This window comes from Chlorocebus sabaeus, chromosome 10, assembly GCF_047675955.1.
Source record: "Chlorocebus sabaeus isolate Y175 chromosome 10, mChlSab1.0.hap1, whole genome shotgun sequence".
Classification (NCBI taxonomy): domain Eukaryota; kingdom Metazoa; phylum Chordata; class Mammalia; order Primates; family Cercopithecidae; genus Chlorocebus; species Chlorocebus sabaeus.
The window spans coordinates 7,680,854-7,703,446 of record NC_132913.1 but is presented as its reverse complement, the minus strand read 5'-3'; the positions used below and the strand labels follow the sequence as shown (position 1 = coordinate 7,703,446).

The 22,593-nt window shown below is 35.7% G+C and overlaps 1 pseudogene; it reads left to right on the top strand.

Annotated features, from left to right (window-relative positions):
- The window catches only part of LOC119620578 (26S proteasome non-ATPase regulatory subunit 14-like), a 35,804-nt pseudogene extending 18,410 nt beyond the window's left edge, over positions 1 to 17,394 (top strand).
- The last annotated feature ends 5,199 nt before the right edge of the window (positions 17,395 to 22,593 follow it).

The following is a 22,593-nucleotide window of genomic DNA, read 5'->3' as shown; positions in this document are numbered from 1 at the left end:
ATCAGTTTTTAGAGAATTTTATATTGTCATTAATCATTAGGGGAAAAGCTAAAACTAATTTTTTTCAAAGATGGTTCAAAATAAGACTACGGACTGATTAAAGAGGAATTAAGTTCTGCTCTTATTTCTAGGATTCTGAAATTCACAGCAGTTGCCCATAAATATTGAAGGCAGATTCTTGAATTCCTCAGGGGTTTCAATTCACAGTTTTATATTATTTCCGATTAACATGCTAATGAAGAGTGAACTAATTCAATAGTAATATGTTAACATTCAGAAAGCAACCTGATAATATTCTGTAGATAAATTCAGATTTCATTTAAGCTATTTCTTTTCTATCAGATTATTTTGGGTCATCAAATTCAGATAGAAGTTGTTTTATTTATGGCTTTTAAATTATAGTTTTTAAACAGAAATAATTAGAGTAAAGAAGATCTGCATAATAGTATTGGGGACTCAGTAACATAGATATTGAATGAATAGTTTTTCTAATAAATGATAGAAAAAAAGACTTGTGGTTGGGTGTGGTGGCTCACGCCTGAGTAGGCAGATTGCTTGAGCCCGGGAGTTCAAGACTGGCCTGGGCAACATAGTGAGGCCCCATTTCTACAAAATATATATAAAATCAGCTGGATGTGGTGGTGCACACCTGTAGTACCAGCTACTCAGGAGGGTGAGGTGAGAGGATCACTTGAGCCCAGGAGGTGGAGGTTGCAGTGAGCCATGATTGTGCCACTGCACTGTAACCTGGGTGACAGAGTGAGACCCTGTCTCAACAACAACAACAACAACAACAACAACAACAAAATGAAGAAAAAATCTCCCTCAACACCGCCTCTCAAATTTCTTTGGATTTAACAGCTTTTTTGAGATATTATATGTGTGTGTGTGTGTGTGTGTGTGTGTATATTTTCTATTAAAATGTTAAGTATAAAATTCAATGGATTATAGCATATTTATAGATTTATGCCACCATCAGTATAATCTAATTTTAGAATATTTTCATCACTACAAAAGTAGTATCACACCCATTTGCAGTTACTCTCCATTCCCCACTCTGAACCCCACCTTTAGGCAATCATTAAATAGCTTTCCATCTCTATAGATTGGTCTATTGCAGAAATTTCATAAAGATTGAATCACACCATATATGACCTATTATGATTGGTTATTTAACTTATTGTTATATTTTTGAAGTGTATACATGTTATAAAATGTATCAGTTCTTGTTTATGGCTGAACAATATTCTAGATCTGAAAATGACATTTTGTTTATACATTTATTGGTTAATAGACATTTGGGCTGTCTTCACATTTTGTCTATTAAAAAAAATTTTTTTTATTTATATTTTTTGAGACAGAGTCTCACTCTGTCGCCCAGGTCGGATTGCAGTGGCATGATCTCAGCCCACTGCAAGCTCCGCCCCCCTGGTTTAAGTGATTCCCCTGCCTCAGCCTCCCAAGTAGCTAGGATTACAGGTGCCTGCCACCACGCCTGGCTAATTTTTGTATTTTTAGTAGAGATGTTCAGATGTGTTCACAGTTTCTTCTTTGTGGTGGATTTGTGGTCTCACTGGCTTCAGGAGTGAAACTGCAGACTTTTGCAGTGAATGTTATAGCTCATTAAGGCAGCGTAAACCCAAACAGTGAGCAACAGGAAGATTCATTGTAAACAGGGAAAGGAAAAAGCCTCCACCCCATGTAAGGGGACCACAGCCAGTTACCACTGGCTAGTGCAGGCAGCTTGCTTTTATTTCCTTATCTGGCCCCACCCACATCTTGCTGATTGGTCCATTTTACAGTGAGCTGATTGGTCCTTTTTACTGAGAGCTGATTGGTCCGTTTTGACACGTGCTGATTGATGCATTTACAATCCCTGAGCTAGACACAGAGTGCTGATTATTGCATTTACAGTCCTCTAACTAGACATAAAAGTTCTCCAAGTCCCCACTAGATTAGCTAGACACAGAGAGCTAGACAGAAAAGTTCTCCAAGTTGCCACTAGGTTAGCTAGATACAGAGTACTGGTGTGTTTACAAACCTTGAGCTAGACACAGAGTACTAATTGGTGTATTTACAAACCCTGAGCTAGACATAGAGTGCTGATTGGTGCATTTACAATCCCTGAGCTAGATACAGAGTGCTGATTGGTGTGTTTACAATGCTTTAGCTAGAAAGACACAGAGTGCTAGATAGAAAAGTTCTCCAAGTCCTCACTAGGTTAGCTAGATACAGAGTACTGGTTGGTGTATTTACAAACTTTGAACTAGACACAGAGTGCTAGACAGGTTCTCCAAGTCCCCGCTAGGTTAGCTAGATACAGAGTCCTAATTGGTGTATTTACAAACCTTCAGCTAGACACAGGGTGCTGATTGGTGTAGTTACAGTCCCTTAGAGAGACATAAAAAGGTTCTCCAAGTCCCCACTAGACTCAGGAGCTCCGCTGGCTTCACCCAGTGGATCCCACATTGGGGCTGCAGGAAGAGCTGCCCGCGGGTCCCAGGCCCTGCACCTGCCCGCACTCCTCAGCCCGTGGGCAGTCCATGGGACCCGGAGCCCCGGCACAGGGGGTGGAGCTCGTCTGGGAGGGGCCGCTCAGGAGCCTATGGCGGGGGAAAGGGGAGGCTCCAGCATGGCAGGCTGCAGGTCCTGAGGCATGCTCTGCCAGGAGGCAGCTGAGGCCCGGCCCCGCTGAGGCCGGGCGAGAATTCCAGCGCAGAGCCGCGGGCTGGCACTGCTGGGGGACCCTGCACACCCTCCGCAGCTGCTGGCCCAGGTGCTAAGCCCCGCAAGGCCTGGGGCCGTGGCGCCAGCCGGCCGGTTCCAGCGCGGGGCCTCGCGGAGACCACGCCTATCCGGAAGTCGCGCAGGCGCGCGAGGGCCTGGCGCAGCCCGTGTTTCCCGCCCCAGCCTCTCCCGCCACACCTGCCTGCAAGCAGAGGGATCCGGCTCTGGCCTCGGCCGGTCGAGAGAGGGGCTTCCACAGTGCAGCGGCGGGCTGAAGGGCTCCTCAAGCGCCACCAGAGTGGGCGCCGAGGACTAGGAGGCGTGGAGAACCAGCGAAGACTGCGAGGGCTGCCAGCACGCTGTCACCTCTCAGTAACATACTGTATTATTATAGATATAGTAGTTTGGCAGTTACTAAAATTCATAATCCTTAGTTGGGATCTACAGCCATTTCTGTCTGAATTCAAAGCTTCTACTCATCCCCCAAAATCCTGCTTTCTGGACCTGTAAGTACTTGTGAAAAATATTGGTGACGTGTAGAATTGGAATTGGAAATTTAAATAGTACTAAGTTTATTTTATCTTCCATTGCCTCCTCAAATAATACTTCTGTACAAAATGTATAATTAATTTGAATCCACAGATTTACAAAATTGAATTTTACAATCAATATGGTACAGTCATGACCCTCTATCCAGAAAACAAAACCAAGAAAATGAAATACAATTTTTTTCTTGCCTCTTTCTTGGAGAGAAAAATATGTTTACATTTATTAGAAAAGTCTTATTTGAGTTGTCCTTTATAAAAAATACAGATTTATTTTTAAAATCTATATACATTGAATAAGAGATATAATAATCATAACCGACTATAACCTACCATTTCGGGGACTTGACATTATAAAAGTTTGTGCAGCTCTGGCTCCTTGCATCAAAGGATATATATTTGAAAACAATTTCTACACAGCAACTATTTGACAGGATTTATCAAAGTAAATTTTACAAAAACAAAAACCAATCAAAAACCACATAAAGATCTTTCTTAAATGTGAATTTCATATTGGACTTCTGAATGTAGGCTTCTTTTTTTTTTTTTTTTTTTTTGGCATTTCACTCTTTGTAAAGCTGTCCTGTAGCTCCCTTATTTCCTGTTTATTTGCTTACATCTTACTTCCCTAACTAGTGAGCGGACAAGCAACGTCACTGACACAGTCATAGATCAGTAACTGGCATCACATTCATGATAAAGATAAGCTTTGGTATAATGCATTTTCAGTTTTGAATGGGAACTATATTGTGGAGAGAATATGGACTTAGTAATCAGGAAGAATTGGGTTTGAAAACTGGTCCTGCCATGTATTAGATGTGTCACTGTAGGAAGAGTTGTGTAAGCCCCTTTCTTGATCTGTAAAATGGAAATACTAGCATTTGGCATGATAGGCTGTTTTGAGGATTAAAACAAACGATGTTTTCAAGTAGCCCATTCAGTAATTGAGATTTTACATTTTACAAATGAAAGAACAAAGCTCAGAGAAGTAAAGGTCATGCAACTTGTTATTGCAAAGTCAGGAGACTTAATTTCTAATCTTCTTTATGAGATTATGTCTTGCTGTTCAATTCATATAACCCTGCAGCCTTTCCTCAAGGGAAAATCAATCTCTTTTGCCTTGAAAATTCAAGTTTATGCATACTCTGACCTACAGAACCCTTATTTTAAGATGTCAGTTAGATAACACATTCTGTTACATGATTTAATTAATATCTGAGGTCCAAGAATTTGTAGTTTGAATTATGCTTCATTGTCATAAGGTGATCATATGATCCAAATATGGCCTATCTGGTTTAAGACATGGAACTTTCAAGAGTGAAAGATGATGAAACAAATACTAAACCAGTTAAAATACCTGGACAAGAGCAAAACCGAACTGTCCCAAGGAAGCTAGGACATATAATTATCCTATTTACAGGATAATTATAATAAAATTGAAGTGGCAGCCTTAGAAATAGGTTAATTACCTCAACTTTAAGTAAGCCTAATAGTATCTAATTTGAATGGAAAATGAGAAAAAGAGACATTAATGAGTTATTAACTAGTAGTTAAGATCATTATTATGGTACTTGTGAAACTTCCCAGCTAAAATATCTGAAAATATGGCCAACTATGGCAATACAAGAGCAATGTTTGTGTCAACTGCTCAGAAACAAATGAGCAAGCTCTTTTCTCACATTGTACAAATGAAGCCTGCAATGTATTTTAAACATACGGAGGTATATTTTCTGACATCAGCATCTGAGAAGAGTGCATGTGTGAGTTGGGGAGACCCCCTTGTTTTGAACAGATTAGCAAAAAACTCATCTTAGTTTCCTTCAAGTTTCTAAAGCTTACAATGGGTTTCTAAAATGACTGCCTTGCTCATTACTTCTCTATAGTTAAAAGCACATCTATGCTTATTAATGTTTGGTTTTTACAGGACATATGTGCTCATGTGCTCAATAGCATGCCCAGATTTGCATTGAGGATGAGTTTTCTGGGCCTCTTCTAGTAACATATGTAGTTATTATTGACTTTTTGATGGCCAAAAAACAAAACCAAAAATATTTTAAAAGTCAAATAGCTCAGATATAAATCTTTGAGATTAAAAAATCTCAAAACTTCTATATAATAAGATTCAGGATTAATAATCTAAAATAATTATCATGTCAAAATTACATTACCAAGTTTAATTAATGAACAGAGGCATATCCACCATTGGGCATTATATATAATTTTATGGATAATAAATGGATAGAGTATTTCTCTGTGTCACCTCCATGATGGGGACTATCTGAATTCTGCCTTATTCACTGTTGCCAAGACCTGAATCATAAGAAACAGTCATACATTTGTTCAATGTGTGAACAATGAATAAATGAAAGTTTGGATTGGTTTTAGTGGCACATTCTTTCCCTTTCTTGCATATAGAACTTGGACAGGCAGCTGCTTAACAGTCAGGTGTTACATGTGGTTCATGTTTCTGACAATGTAGTAAACAAGTTTTTATTCTCTTCGTATCAATGCATCCTGTGCCAGTGCAAACCTATTTCCTGGGTCCTTGGGCATAATGTACTACAGTTGACACTCATCAGTTAAGCAAAAATATTGATATTATATATTGGGTAGAATGCTCAAATATTAGTATTATATGTATGTTTAATATTATAAACTCAGTATTATAATCTCCATTTCACACATGATCATACTGCGACTCAGGAATATTCAGTGACTTGCTAAGGTCATATGTAAAGTTATAATATGCAGAAATTGTATTTATCTCATTCAAAGTTTATGCTGTTTTCACAAGGTCATTTTGTTTTTTCTAGGAAAAAACAAGTCTTCGATTGCGGTGCTGGAAGCTTTGAAAAGGTAAGGTTAAACTGAAGTAACTGAAACATCTAGAGATTGATGGATCTTCCCACCTGATCCTCACTTTGTTAATGAAAGCACAGAATTTGGAAGGTCTAGACAAGATTATTGGAAAAATACAATACACACGTATCTAATTTTGGAAAGTAAACTTTATAGCTCTTTCGTAGTCAGGGATTGACAATGTGTTTATAGCCTCAACAGCTACAATAATTTTAAGAATTATCAAGTTTTACCCTGCAGAAAAGTCAATTCATTTTCAACAATGTTTCAGTGAAATTAAGTGGCAGATTATTTTTTAATTAATCAGAATTTTTTGTTAAATGTTTCTGTTTTATAACGTTGAATGCATTTCTAAGGGAGCCACTATGTCTCTCTCTCTCTCACACACACACACACACACACACACACACACACAGAGAGAGAGAGAGAGAGAGAATAAGAAAAATAGAATGGTTCCACTTTGATATTCTTGGGCTCTAGTTCCTTGCTGAGCTTGGAAGTATTAACTTTTCAACATCTTAATGTTCTTACGGTTTCTGCAAAGATCTATATTCTTTATTTGTTAAGTGCCTAAGAACATTTGTTTATATAAAGGGAGTCTTAAAGGATTAGATGTGAAATGTTTGCCTGGTTTAGAGAAACATGGATCTTTTCACGTAAGTAGATATGCCACCAGCAAAAAACGTACTGAAAAATAAAATATTCACTGTGTCCAGTATTTTTTTTAGTAACTCTAAACTTATTTATAGAATTTGACTTTCTAATCATTGTCAGTGTACCTGTTTTATGGCAAGCAAGGGCACCCAGAGGGAGAATTCATTTTAATCAAATTTAACATTTCAGGAATAACCATATAAACAAAACAGCCAGCCCATTACATTGTAGACATTGGGTAGACAGATGATTACACTGCTAAGCTGTTTTACCTTGAAACTAACTCTCAGTGGTTGAAATGTTGATTTATTTCCTAGAAACTGCAATTTTTTCACTGTAGAATAATTCTCAAGAATCTAGAAACTTTGGAATAAAATCTGAATACTTTAAGAAATTATTTTTACATTACTGATTGACCTATACCAGTTGTCCAACAATGGACTTCACAATAAAATTTCAAGTAAGACCTAAACATATCAATGCAAATGCAAATAAAATGGTAATAAAATAAAGAGGGTAAAGACAATAAATACACATATTCACATACATACACGTGGGTTTATGAGATCAAAAAAGAAACCCAGTGTGTCATACTGTAAAGTATAGATTGATTTGATCAGGAACCTGAAAATGAAATCCCCCACATTCTTTTCTCCTTCAACCTCATTTTGACATAATTGGCACCAGACACCTATGTGATGGATATACTTACAATTCCTTAATTTAATTTTTTTTTGCCTCTTTGTACATATAGGTCCTGCTTCTGTATCTTTCAGTTTGTCCTGAAACTTCACATCACCTATTTATAAATAACCAAAATTCCTCTATGATTTTCTCTTTCACGTAGGGTAATAAATATAGGCATGTGTAAACAAGGTATGAGACATATGAAATTAAGAGCAGAAGAAAAAAGGACAATCTTTTCACTAAATGGTGTTGGAACCATTGGTATAATATAAAACAAATAAAAATCGATTCCTACCTCATATCATTCCCCAAATCAATTTTAGGTGGAAAAAGCAAAACAATAAAATTCTTTTAAACAAGAACACAAAAAGCATGAATCATAAGGAAAAAGCAGACAGCCTTCAATGAATGAATGGAGGAAGATAGTCAATTTTGAATGGATTGACTATCCTGAAGGGCAAAACATGATTAAACTTAAATGTTAATTAATTTAGTTATGTGTTTCTAGTACCAAATATAAAGCTGAGGCTGTGACTTTTGTGTTAATATGTTGTTGCTGTGGTTACATCTCCAATAAGCTTTCCTGAAAGGGCAAAGGGAAGAAACTTACTGAATGCCTGAGAGGGCAATTATATAAGAGAGTTGTCTGTTGGAAGTGAGGCCATAAGCAGGGTGTGGCAGCCAAATCACTAAACATGAAAAAAGGACCCAAATCTCACTTACTACCTATATTCTGCTCTGATACATTCTACTCTGCTTTCCCTCCAAGTGGTTAAACCCAACCAGAAGTTAAACAGCACAGGAGTTTTTGTATTCCATAGAAATCAGTTTCTCAAGACAAACAGCAGCATGATCAAAGGTAGAGAGTGGATCTAGAACAATACGGGAGTGTAAAGTTCTGAGAATAGCTAAGACATTCATGAAGAAGATTGAGTAGGAAGAATTTGTTCTATCAAATATAAAGATTTCTCATAAGGCTACCCTAATTAAGACAAAATGGCATTGGCACAAGTTAGACAACTAGGCCAATGAAACAGAATAAAGAGATTAGAAACAGACCTATACATAAGTAGACACTTAACGATGTAGATGCCTTTGCAGAACAGTAAAAATAGCAATCAAAGGAGAGAAAGAGAGAGAAAAGAAAGGAAAAGAAAAAAGATACTGAGGCAACCAGGTATTGTATGGGGGAAATATAAGACTTAGACTGACCTCACACATTCCCCAAATTTAATTTGAGGTGGATTGTAGAACTACCTATAAAAGGCAAAACAATAACAGTTTCTAAAATGGGATACAAAAAGTATGGTTCATAACTTACGGGAATCTAGATATTACTTTTACATCAAATTTAAGAAATCCTGTCTATTCAAAAAGACCGTGGAGTTCAATGCATACGTCAGAAGACTAAAAAGATAAATTTTATATACAAAAGGTGTAAAACATCTCTATACATCAAGAAAAAAATGTAATGAAATATGGTCAATATACTTAAAAAGATACTTTTACTTTACAAAAGTGGATATTGAAGTTTTCAAGTAATATATGAAAAAAAGTACTTAATTGGGAGCAAGGACAATTCATCCATAGGAACAAAAGGGAATATAGATTTTATAGATCCAGGTTCATATTGGTGGCTATCTGTATGGAAGAGATACCATGGTTACCTTCTTATTGCTGTTATTGCTGTTATTTTCTCACTGAAATAAGGAATAAGGTCAGTGACTGATAGTGAAGATACTGAGAGGAAGTTCTGGGGGACTGAAAAGAAAGCAAAAATTAATAATCATCTGAAAGGGTGGAAACTATAGTAGATTAGGACAATGGAGTCAGAATGAAGAGACAACTTGATGGCAGTTAGCATGAGCTTAAGATAAAATCATTTAGAATCACTGTGAGTTTTTCTTCAGATCCATTCACATGATCATGTGGAACACTAAGATTTGAGATATTTAACCAGAATTGAAATTCTGTGAATGGATGGATGAAGACTAGACAGAAGCTAATGTTGTAGGAAATAGACTGTAATAGCTGACCGTAAGATTTAAACTATTAAGAAGAAAAGTGGGGGAAATGAGGTGGGGTGGGGGTGTGAAGAACAGTGAAACCACCAAGAATCTGCACAGTATTAGTTGGAGAAAGTCCCAGCCACCTCAAGGGGTTAGAATCTTAATGAACCTCGATATTTAAATAAATGTGGATTACTCACTGGCAGAGTCTCCTGTCAATTCAAAACCGAGTGTTTTTTTGTTTTGTTTCTGTTTTTTGTTTGTTTGTTTGTTTGTTTTTAGAAGGAGCTAGAGTGATTTAGATTCAGTGTAAATATTAAGAAGGGTACCTGCTTTTTCACTAGTCCAGCGGTAGAAGAAGTAAGAGAGAGAGAACAGGGAAGTTTTGCAAGGGTTAAAGGAGATGTGGTGTCTTCAAGAGAAGGAAGTATGAAGGAGATCAAGAAGGTTAAGGAATATTTAAAGAAGTGAATGAAGAAATATAAACACAGTTTCCACTCTCTGGAAAGAATGCTATCACAAAAGGCTAAGTGAGAGTGACTTGGGGAAGTTAACAGTGAGATGACAGATGGTGGTCAGATTCAGAATAGATTTTTAAGGCAAAGCCAAAAGGATTTTCTTGCACATTGAAAGTGGCCTGTGAATAAAAGAGAATAATCACAGATGATTCTATATACTTGAGCCAGAGATCTGAATTATTACTGTCTTTGACTGAGCTAGGGCAGGCTAGGGGAAGGACAGCATATAGAGAGAAATAGAATTTGAAATTTGAGTATATGAATTTTTAGGTTCCTATTAAACAAAGGGCAGGTGAGATGAAAAATAGATGGACAAGGTCAGGAAAGCAGTTGATAGGATCAGCATATACCCAGAGTGTATTTTTACCTTTTAATGTGAAAGATACTTACTGAAAAGTACATAAAATATATATGTAAATTTAAATAGATATCCATAAAGCAAACACCAATATACATCTAGATAAAGAAATAGAACACCGCCAGAACCCTAGAATCTCCTCACCCAATATGCCTTTATCTAATCATAAACCCCTCCCTCAAATCCAACTGAGGAAATTACAATCCTGAAATAAAATGTGGTACTAAATTTTTTATTTGCTTCATGTTTATATCTGTAAATGCATTCCTAACCAATACAAGTTAGTTTTGCTTGCTTTTGAAATGTGCTTAAATGGAATCACTATGTATACGCAATTTCAACTTGCTCCTTTTGCTCAACATTAGTTTGTGGGCCTTATCCATGCTGTCGTATATAGCTTTAGTTCATTATTTTCCTCTGTGTACTATTTCACAATTTATTTATTCAGTGTGGATAGACATTTGGCAGATGATATATATGACTTTTTGTGTTGATTTTACAAGCAGTGTTTCCAAAAACATAATCGTATGAGTATTTTGGTGGCCATGTATTTCGTTATCTTGAGGCTTAAAAGTTGGAATTGCTGAGTCACAATGTTGCGGGACTTTTCCTTAGTTCAGCTAAAGACAGGGTCCTTGTCACAGGGCCACCAAAAAGTAAGCTAGCAGACGATTTGAAGGGTGATCTAGGGCAGGGTTTTATTGGGTGAAAAAGAAGAAAAGGGGAAACAGAGACTCTTAGCGAAGCAAGAGAGTATGCTTCCTGCCCGTGGGCTTCCGGCCTCAGATTGAATTCCAGGTTCCACCCAGGAAGAGAAGGGGCCAGGTTCCTCCTGGGTGAGAGCAGAGTGAACTTCTGTGACCCACCCCAGTGTGCACTCTTCTCAATGCACAGGTCATTTGAAGGCTCTGCCAGGGAGCCCTTCCCACTTGGCTGTCTCAATAAGTCAAGAGATTATCTTCAAGATCGTTAAGCAATCAAATTTCATTCTCTACTTTTTTTTTTTTTTTTTTTTAGTAGCTTGCATTCCCGATAGTGTATGAGAATTTCCTTTGCTACGAAAATTTAATTATTGCAAACTTGGTGCATCTTATTGTGGTTTTATTTTACTTCCTTTGGGGCAGATATTCTTTTAAGCTAATGAAGTTTGAGTTTCCATGCTCAATGGAAATGCTTCATGGTGATGACCATCACTGTTATGTATGGATTAGGTGATTGCTAGCAGTCTATGTGTAAGGAATGACTTCCAGGAATATTTTGTACTGATTTACCCCATACCACATCATGTAGATGCTGAGTTATCACGAGGACACTGAGTCAAAGGTTTTACCATGTGCATGTACTAAACAGCTGACACTTTAAAACATTTGTTTTAAAGTGTATAAAGAATACTTTCAGAAAAATAAGTTAACTGAAGATTAAAAACAGAAATACTAGAATGTTGAATATTAACAAAACAATAAAATAATGAATATGGGTGTTTAAATCAATATGTATATATTTTTCTGCTATCAAAAGCACATTGTAACACCAATTTTCGTTCAGATTATACTAAAAGTGATGATTCATTAAACGATAGCTTTGAGACCGCCTTTAACAAGTACATTCAAATAAATAAAAGAGTTGAATTATCAGTAGAAGTAGTAAATAAGTCTTTTGGTTACTTGATTAAATAATTAAAAATATTGAATCATATAAACATTGAGAAAAAATAACTATCTTGCTAATTTGACTTGGAATATTGACATTAGAAAATATTTTATAGTATTCTACTCTGAGGGCATCAATGAGCAACTGGTAGAAGAAAATGTTCCTCAGCAAGCACATTTAAGTTGTCCTTAAGTCTTACAACTGATATATCAAACAAACTTAATAGAGATCTCTCAATTAGGACATAATATTATCAATTACAATTATGAAACTGAAAGAAACAGTTTCAAACTATCAACTAAAATGATTATCAATAATGCCACAGAAAACATAGAATCATCTTTATAACCTACAGAAAAGTATTTCAAAATCTGTGTCATATGAGGAGTCTATCGAAAGCAGGTAGCCAAAACATGTACAAAAAATAGTATACAATTTGTGTGTCAGGCAGTTAGTTCATACACACACACACACAGACACAGACACACACACATTGTATTGGTACAAGACTGGATAATTTATAAAGGAAAGAGGTTTAATTGACTCACAGTTCCACATGGGTGGGTAGGACTCAGGAAACTGACAAGCATGGCAGATGGGAAAGGTACTTCTTACATGGCAGCAGGTGAGAGAGTGAGCAAGAGCAGGGCAAACTGCTTTATAAAACCCTCAGATCTCGAGAACTCACTCACTGTCATGAGAATAGCATGGGGGAAACCGCTCCCATGATCCAGTCACCCCCGACCAGGTCCCTCCTTCAACAAATTCAAAATGAGATTTGAGTGGGGACAAAAATCCTAAACATATCATGCATGATTTTTTTTTTCTGGATTTGAATATAATTTATGACATTTATCATCTTTTTGAAATTGTGCCTAATTTCTTATGCAGAAGTTTATTTTCTACAGATTCTCTAAAATAAAATTCAGTCTCCTAGAGTTCTAACCATTTTCCTTTCTACATAATTCCTCATTTACTGTGTTTGGCCTCCTTTTGATACAGCCTTTGGCCATATTTACCTCTTGCTTTTGAAATGCTGTACGTGTCCCTTCCCCACTTTCTCTATTAAAATATCTGTCTTATTCTTACTGATTTCTTTGTATTCTTTATATAATGAATTCTAGTCTGTCATTATATCAATATATACCCATACATATATATTTATATACTTATGTAGAATATTGTGAATTGACTACTTTTTACTCTGTTTGGGATGTTCTTTGATTAATAGAACTTTTTAGTTTTGATGTGGCTGAATTTATTATAACTCATGATAACTTACTGCTTTTATTTTTTTTTAAAGAAGTTGTTTCCTGTGTAATAGTGATGAAGATATTCTCCTATATTCTCTTTTTATTTTATAGCTTTTCTTTCACCTTACCTGTACAGTCTACCTGGACTTGAGTTTTATGTATTGATATGAACTTCAGATCCTATTTAACAGACAAATAAGCATAGACCTCATCAATATTAATAGAAAAGCTTCTCTGTCCTTTTCTTAGTAACTGCCAGTGCCATATATCTCATTGGCAAAGTTCTCATTAAGTATGTGGTTCCATGTAAGCTCCTTTCTTGTGCCATTGTTATTTTTTTAAATATCTGAACCAATGGCAAATCATCTCAAATACTATAGTTTTAACACAATTCTTGTAATCTAGGATAGCACATAGCCTGTTTACATCTTCAGATGTGTCTGGGTTGTGTCCCTTTGCACTTTGACATAAACCTAACTTGACAAGTTATTGTAATTACACTGAATCTATAAATAAATTTTAGGAGAGCTAACAATCACCATATTGAGTCCTGTAATCTATGAATTCGTAAATCGTGTTTTGTTTTTGTTTGTTTGTTTTTTTGTTTTTTGGAGATGGAGTCTCACTCTGTAGCCCAGGCTGGAGTGTAGTGGCACAATCTCGGCTCACTGCAAGCTCTACCTCCTGGGTTCAAGAGATTCTCCTGCCTCAGCCTCCCAGGTAGCTGCAATCACAGGTGCCCGCCACCACGCCCAGCTAATTTGTTTTGTACTTTTAGTAGAGACAGCGTTTCACCGTGTTAGCCAGGATGGTCTCAATCTCCTGACCTTGTGATCCACCTGCCTCGGCCTCCCAAAGTGCTGGGATTACAGGCGTGAGCCACCACACCTGGCCAGGAAATGGACAAATTTCATACAACCCTCCTTGCTTGAATCAGGAAGAAACAAAAATCCTAAACGCAGCATAACAAGCAAGAAGATTGAATCAGTAATTTTTTTTTAAAAAAACTGCCAACACAAAAAGCCAAGGTCCAGGTGGATTTCCTACCAAATTCTACCAGAAATTGAAAGAATAATTGGTATCAACCCTACTGAAACTATTCTAAAGGATTGAGAAGGAGAGAATTCTCCCTAACTCATTCTATGGAGTCAGTATCATCCTGACACCAAAACCAAGAAAGGGCATAACAAAAAAGAAAACTTCGGGCAATACCCCTGATGAATGTTAAGTTTCAATCATAGATTTAGCCTTTTCTTGAATCATTCTTTCTGTATGTTTAGTATATCTTCTATTTGGGATTGCATTCCTTCTTCTGAAAGCGCTTTCTTGAAATTTTCTTTTAATAAAGTTATTCTGTTATCCAATTCTTCAGTTTTGTTGGCTAGAAATTGTCTTTAACTTGTTTCTCAAAAGACTCTTTTCCCTGGGTATAAAATTCTACACTGGAAGTACTCGTAAGATAATAAAAATATTTTTCTATTATTTTCCAGCTTCTATTAATATTGCTATTCTATCATTACATTAAAGTGAATGTGTCTTTTTATCTCCGGCTCCTATTAAGATTTTCTTTGTCATTATTGTTCTGCTGTCTCCCCTGTTAGATGCACCTCATTTTCATCATGTATTTTCAGTATTGTTTCTGACCCAGTCTCTGTCTCCTCCAATCATTTAATCACTTTCTCCATGATTTTTCTCCCATCTTTCTATTGTCTTTTCTGAATTCTGGGAGATTGTTTTGATTTATCGTCACAGATTCTTTCTTAAGTGTTCTTTATCTACTAGTAAACCCATACATTATGTTTTTAATATTGGCTATTGTAGTTTTTAGAGCACATATTTGATTCTTTTTTCAAATCTATTTGGTAACATAGTTTCCTGGTCCTTGGAGAAATATTCAAGCTAATTTCTTAAACTAAATTCACATCCTGTGGATTTTTCGTAATTTTTGTTGTTGCTTATTTAAGTCCTTTAGTTTTAGACATATGATCAGGCTTTAGCTGTAGCACCTCAGGACGGCTGTGCAATTCTGAGCCACAGTGTTTATTCTTCCTGTTTCTTGTGATGTGGTGGATGGAAATTTTAGGTCTGGTTTATCTTTACCCGTACATTATAGTTCCTTTGTGCCTTCAGCCTAATGTGAGAAGGATGTTCTACTGGCTAAAAGTGTTTGACTTGTGATTCCTGCTAGCTTTGTGGCCATCACAAACAAAATTTCCATATGTTCAGGGAAATTATTTTGAGTATGTAAAAAGGATATTTAACGATTATAGAAAAGTTCTCTCTAAAGAAATGGTAAAATGTTGTTTGAAATTTCTGACTATGTAATGAAAATATTTACTGGTCATATAAAAGTTCCCCTTTAAACATTTCTGTTAAATTTAAAATTACCTGTGATTTTTTTTGTGGGGGGCTGGCTGTTGTGGTACACCTTAATCATAATGCTAATATGTAATTTTCTAATTAAGGTTCTATATATTCTACAAGTTTGTTTTTTTATTTTCTGTTTACTTAAATTACTTGGATTGCTAAAGCTTTCCAAATAGTTTGGAGTTTACCCATTAATACTCCACCAATTAAATATACACTAATAATCCAAATAATATATTATTATGCCTGTATAAGAAAGAATAAGTAAGATCTGAAAGTTTCAATTTGAAATTACCTTTTGATATTAAGATGCAAATATAATAAATTCTGTCATAGTATTACTTTTAAGGCAGTTTCTAGTTGTAAGTCATGTCAGGTTATTTGTACAAAACCTTTTAGCGAAAAACAATAAAAATTCTGAATAAAAATATAGTTTAAAATATTTTACTTAAAATATTAAACCATTAAAGATAATCTAAATAATCTGCCCAGAGTCCAATGAAAAGCTAGAATGTAGACAGTATTCTGAGTAGACATGTTGACTTGCTTATATGATATTTATTGATATGATATATAAGAAATCAAGGAGACCCAGGCAACTCTTTTGAATGGAATTGGGCTGATTCATCTCTGGTTTGTGGAGTAACAGCCAGGTTAAGTCTGAGCCACTGCAGCTGCTGCCTCTGTCTTTGCTTTACCGCAGAGGCAAGACAAAGGTCTGGACTGTGGCCTTGCACCCCTGTTGGCCTTCTGGAGAGTCACATCACACAGGAAAATTACACCTGCCAGAAATAGCAAGAACTTTCGTTAAGAAGAAATTTGTCAAACAAGAAATTGAATGCCTTAAGAATTGTAGTTACTGACCAGAAATATAGACAGACTTCTTAGAGAAGATATGCCTAGACTGGGTCGTGGCCACCTACAGATGCTCCTGTAGTGGAAACAGCAAAACAAGTCTATATTTCTTCCCTGGCACTGTTAAAAAGGTTAAAGCAAGGCAATGCTGGACTTCCAATGGAAGTTATGTGTCTGAAGCTTGGAAAATTTGTTGATTATTATACCATCAGAGTGATTGACATGTTTGCTATGCCACAGATGTCAGTGTGGAGGCATTTGATCTAATGTTCCAAGCTAAAATGGTGCATGTATTAAATCAGACAGGAAAGCTTGATGGTTACTGGTTGGCATCACAGTCACCTGGCTTGGTTGCTGGGATTTCTAGGGTGGATATCAGTACTCAGCAGAGTTTTGAAGCCTTATCGGGGGAGCTTTAACAGGTGGTTGTGGATTTCATTCAGAGTGTAAAAGGGAAGGTTGTTAGTGATGCCTTCAGGTTGATCAATGCTAATATGATGGTACATGAACCAAGACTAACAACTTCAAATATGAGTCACTTAAACAAGCCATCTATCCAGGCATTAATTAATGGATGAAACAGACATTATTACTCTATTACTATTAACTATCTGAAAAATAAACTGGAATAGAAGATGTTGCTAAATTTGCATAAGGAGTTGAATGGAAGATTTGACACTTCAGGATTACGTGAACATTGTAAATACAATGATTTAGTATTAAAATAGATGCTAGAATTAGCCAAGAATTACAAAAAGGCTGTAGATGAAGAAGATGAGATGACACCTAAACAGCCGGCGATAAAGAGTGTTGGCTAGCAGAACGCTAATGTCACTTGGAGGAACAAGTGGATTTAGTCATGACTTCAAATACTGTTTAGCAGCTGTGTTGAATACTGTTGTGTTTAAGTGAAGCAACAAAAAATTTATTAGTGATGCTTTCAGTATACATTTCTCTGTTGTTCCTAATGCTCAAAATTAAGGGACCTCTGAAGACGTATTTGGTTAAATGTAAGACATTTGGCATCATTTGTAGCACTGTAATCTTCAGTCTCAGCTATGCAATTATTTTTGTTTCTTTAGTCAGGGTCTTTGCAGATTCTAAAGTTATATAATAATTCATAAAAGTGGACACATTTTGTTAATATTCCATTTAATATTTGAAAAAAGCAGTACTACAAGTCTATTTTGATTGTTGCTTACTAAATAAAATATATTTACAATTTGAAAAATAAAAGTCAGTTGGTGGTAGATGTGTGGATTTATTTCTGGGCTCTCTATTTTGTTCTGTTGATCTGTGAGTCTGTTTCTATGTCGATACCATGCTGTTTGGTTACCATAGCTTTGTAGTATATTTAGAAATCAGGTAGTGCAGTGCTCCTAGCTTTATTTTTGTATATTTGTCTTTCAAAAAAGAAACACAAGATTATTTTGATTATTCAGGGTCTTTTTTAGTTCCATACGTATTTTAAGATTTTAAAAATATATTTCTGTGAGGAATGTCATTAGTAGTTGATAGACATTGCATTGAACATATAAATCACTTTGGCTGGTATGGACATTTTAATAATATTAATACTTCTAATTCATCAACAAGGAATTTTTTTTACTATGTGTTTCCTCTTCAGTTTCTTTCATCAATGTTCTATAGTTTTCATGTCGAGGTCTTTCACTTCCTTCATTAAATTTATTTCTAGGTGTCTTTTTTCTTTTTTAATTATTGGATTTTTTTTTCATTTTTTTATAGATTGATCACTGTTAGTTTATAAAAATTCTACTGATTTTGCATATTGATTTGTATCCTGCAGTTTTACTGAATAAGTTTATTAGCTAAGAAATTTTTGTAGTCTTTAGGTGTTTCTAAATACAAGGTTATATCACGTGCAAAAAAAAAAAACAAAAACAAAAACCCAGAATAATTTGACTTTTTCCTTTCCAGTTTGAATGCCCTTTATTTCTTCCTCTGGCCTAGTTTTTCTGTCTATGACTTCTGGTATTGTGTTGAATAGAGTTGATGAAAGTAGGTATCCTTGTCTTGTTTCAGACCTTAGAGGAAAGGTTTACAACTTTTTACCATTTCATATAACGTTACTTGAGGGTTTCTCATATATGATCTTTATTGTGTTGAGGTACATAGTTTCTATACCTAATTTGTTGAGAGTTTTTGTAATGAAGGAATGTTGAACTTTGAAAAGTGCTTTCTCTGCTTATATTGACATGACCATAAGTTTTTATCCTTCATTGTGTTAATGTGATGTATCACATTTATTAATTTGCATATGTTAAGCCAACCTTACATTTCTGGAATAAATCTCACTTGATAATAAGCGAATGATCTTTTTAATGTGTTGTTGAATTCATTTTACTCATATTTATTTTGAGAATTTTTGCATTTATGTTTTCTTTTCTTCTTGTATCCTTGTCTAACTTTGATAGCAGGGTAATGTTGTACTTGGTGGTTTCTTCAGATTTGCATTTTCTGTTTTTTCATAAGTCCATCATACTAGGTTGTATGTGTCCAGAAATTTATCCATTTCTTCTAGGTTTTCTAATTTTTCAGATGGTAATTGTTCATAATATTCTATTATGATTTTTTGTATTTCTGATAAGAGTTTTAATATTGCCTTTTTCTTCCTTGATTTCATTTGAGTTATTGCTCTTTTTTTCATAATCTAACTAAAGGTTTTTCTATTTTGCATATTTTTTAAACTAACTCTTGTTAATATTTTGTACTGCTTTTTAGTCTCTTTCATTTATTTGTTCTCTGATCTTTACAATTTCTTTTCTTTTATTAATTTTGTATTTAATCTGCTTTTGTTTTTGTAGTTCCTTGAGTAATGATGCTAACTTTTTTATTTGCAATCTTTCTACTTTTTTGATATAGGTGTTTATTGCTATACCTTTCCTCTTACAATTTTTTTCTGTACTCTAGGTTTGGTTGGTATATTGTATTTTCATCTCTGTCTCAAGAAACTTTTGAATTTCTCTTTTAATTTCTTTATTGAACCATGAGTTTTCAGCAGAATGTTGTTTCATTTCTATGTATTGTAAAACTTATGAAGTTTCTTCTGTTACCGATTTCTAATTTTATACCATTGAGGTCAGAAAATACTTGATGTAATCTCTATCTCCTTGACTCTGTAAGACTTTTTTTTGGCTTAGTATGTAATCTATCCTGGGCAATGTACTATGTTAGTGGAGAAGAATGTGTATTCTACAGCTGTTGGATAGAGTATTCTGTAAATGTCAATTAGGCCCATTTGGTGTAGAGGGCAGTTTAAGTTTGATGTTTCTTTGTTGATTTCCTGTCTAGGTGATCTGTCCATTGTTGAAAATGGGGTGTGGAAGTCCCCTATTATCATTATATTGAGGTTTATCACTCCCTTTAAATCTAATAACATTTACTTCACATATTTGGCTGTTCTGGTGTTGTATGGATATCTATTTACAAATGTTATGTTATCTTGCTGAATAAATTCACTTATCTTTATGCAGTGATTTTGTCTCTTTTTACAGTTTTTGACCCAAAGTCTATTTTATTTCATATAAATCTAGCTACTGCTGCTCACTTTTGGTCTTTGTTTGCATGGAATGCCTTTTCCATCTCTTCACTTTCAGTCTGTGCAGTGCTTACCAGTGAAGTGATTCTCTTGTACAAATAATGTACTACATGTACTTCTTGTATATGTAGGCAGCATATAATCGGGTTTCATATTTTTCAGGGGGCGCTTGTTTTTTTTTTTACCCATCCAGCCACTTTACATCTTTTGATTGGATAATTTAATCCACTTACATTTAAGGTTATTGTTGATAGGTAAGGACTTACTTCTGCCATTTTGCTAATTGTTTTCTGGGATTTTTAAAAATAGATCTTTTGGTCTTTTCTTCCTCTCTAATTGTTTATCATTGTTTAGCTTTGTGGTCTGGTATTTTTTTGTGTTGCTAAACTTTTATTCCTTTCTCTTTTTCATCATTGTATATGCTGCAGTTTCTTTCTTTGTAGTTATTTACAAGCTAACATAAAGAGACTTGTAGTTATAATAGACTTATGTAATCTAATAATAACTTAATTTTGGTTAAATGAAAATATTTTAGACTTTTATCCTGCCCTCATAATTTATATTTGCTATTCTAAATTTACATCTTTATATATAGTGTGTTCCTTAGCAATTGATTGTAGCTTGAATTATTTTTGACCATTCTGACTCATAACCTCTATGGTAGAGGTTTGAAAAATTTACACAGCATGATTATGGTACTGAAGTATCCTGTTTGATTATAAGTTTAGCTCTACTAGTGGGTTTTTTACTTTCACATGTTTTCATTACAGGAATTATCATCCTGAGAATTAGCTGCTGATAAGTATTCTTATAACCTAAAAATATTCTGATAGTCTAATGTTCTTATAGTCTTTTCTTATATGTGACTTGACACTTTTGCTGCTTTAAGAATTCTCTCCTTGTCTTTGACTTTGGAACTGTTTGATTATCATGTGCCTACATCAGGACCTTTGTGAGTTGTGTGTATTCATGGATCTTTGAGCATCCTTGATCTGGATGCTCATATCTCACCCAACAATTGTCTCTTCAGCAAGACCTTTATCAAATATATAATCAACAAATATTTTCTCCCATTTTTTAGATTTTGTTACAAAAAAATCCTGCAGACCAAACAGACCCTCAGTCCACTTTGGGTAGCTGCCTAAAGCAGATTTTGGGTAGGCAAAGAGGTTTTTGTTTGTTTGTTTGTTCGTTTTTTCTGTAGATGAATCCTAGGGTGTCTGTTGGGTATGGCACATTGACTTTGGCTTTGATGAATGTAGCAGTGTAGTCTCCATGCAGTTTCTTCAGCTATCATACACAACAGCAGTGTCTGTGATTGCCTCATTGGCCTAGAATACAGGAGTTACTTGTGTCAGCGGCATAGTCTTACTGGGTGTAAGGTGCCAGTTTGGTTCTCAAGCTGGAGGTATACATGCAGAGCAGTTCAGATGTCTCTAGAGTGGGCTTGGTGCAGGCGATTGGGCTAGTTCTCCAGCTGGGGATGTACATGCATGGCAGTTCATCTGGCTGAGGGGCAGACTTGCCAGAGATAGAGTTGCTGGGCTGATTTTCAGGAGGGGGATGCTTGCTCATGGTGGTTCAGTCAACCCCGGGTTGGCCTCAACACTGTGAAGAACCACTTGTTCCTGTGGGGATAGAATTGTCTGGGCTCAGGCACCAGTCACAGACATTTATCTGAGCTTAGGCTCCAAGAAGTCAGTGTCATGGCACTGCAACCACTTGTGTGAGCATGATGAAATAATGGTGAGCACTCAGGGATGAAGAGACACAATGGCAACTGGCCCCCAGAGCAGGGAGCAATCTCGCAGTGACTCTGGTTTCAAGATGACACCATGATGTAGCTGCTTTGTTCCACAAAGGGTAGTGCGGTACATAATGCGGGCTTTACTCTGGAGCAATGCATCCATGTCAACTTCAGGCAGCTCCCAAAGTGGACGGAGGGCCTGTGAGTTCTGCAAGACTTGTTTGTAACAAAATCTAAAAGTGAGAGAAAATATCTGTTAATCATATGTTTAATAAAGGTCTTGCTGCATGTTTTTGTCCCCTCAAATTCCATGTGTTAAAATCCAAATCTCCGATCCCAATACTACTTGGAAGTAGGACTTTTGGGAGGTAATTAGGTTTAGATGAAGTCAGGAGGGTGAAACTCTGTGGGTGGGATCAGCACCTTTATAAGAAAAGAAATAAATCAGAGCCCTCTCTCTCTTTATCATGTAAGGATAGAGCAAGAAAGTGACTGTCTGTAATCGAAGGGGACCCTCACCGGATACCAAATATGCCAGCACTTTGATCTTGGACCTTCCAATCCTGGAAGTGAGAAAAATATTTCTTGTTTAAGCTGACCAGTGTATGGTATTTTGTTATAGCAGCCCAACTGGCTAAGGTAGTTCTAGTATCCAGAATACATAACGAACTCTTACAACCCGACATAAAAGGACAAATAATAATTGACAAGGACTTGAATATACATGTTTCCAAATGCAAATAGCCCAAATGTACATAAAAAGATGACAAATATCATTAGTGTATTTTTCTTCCTTCTTTTTCTC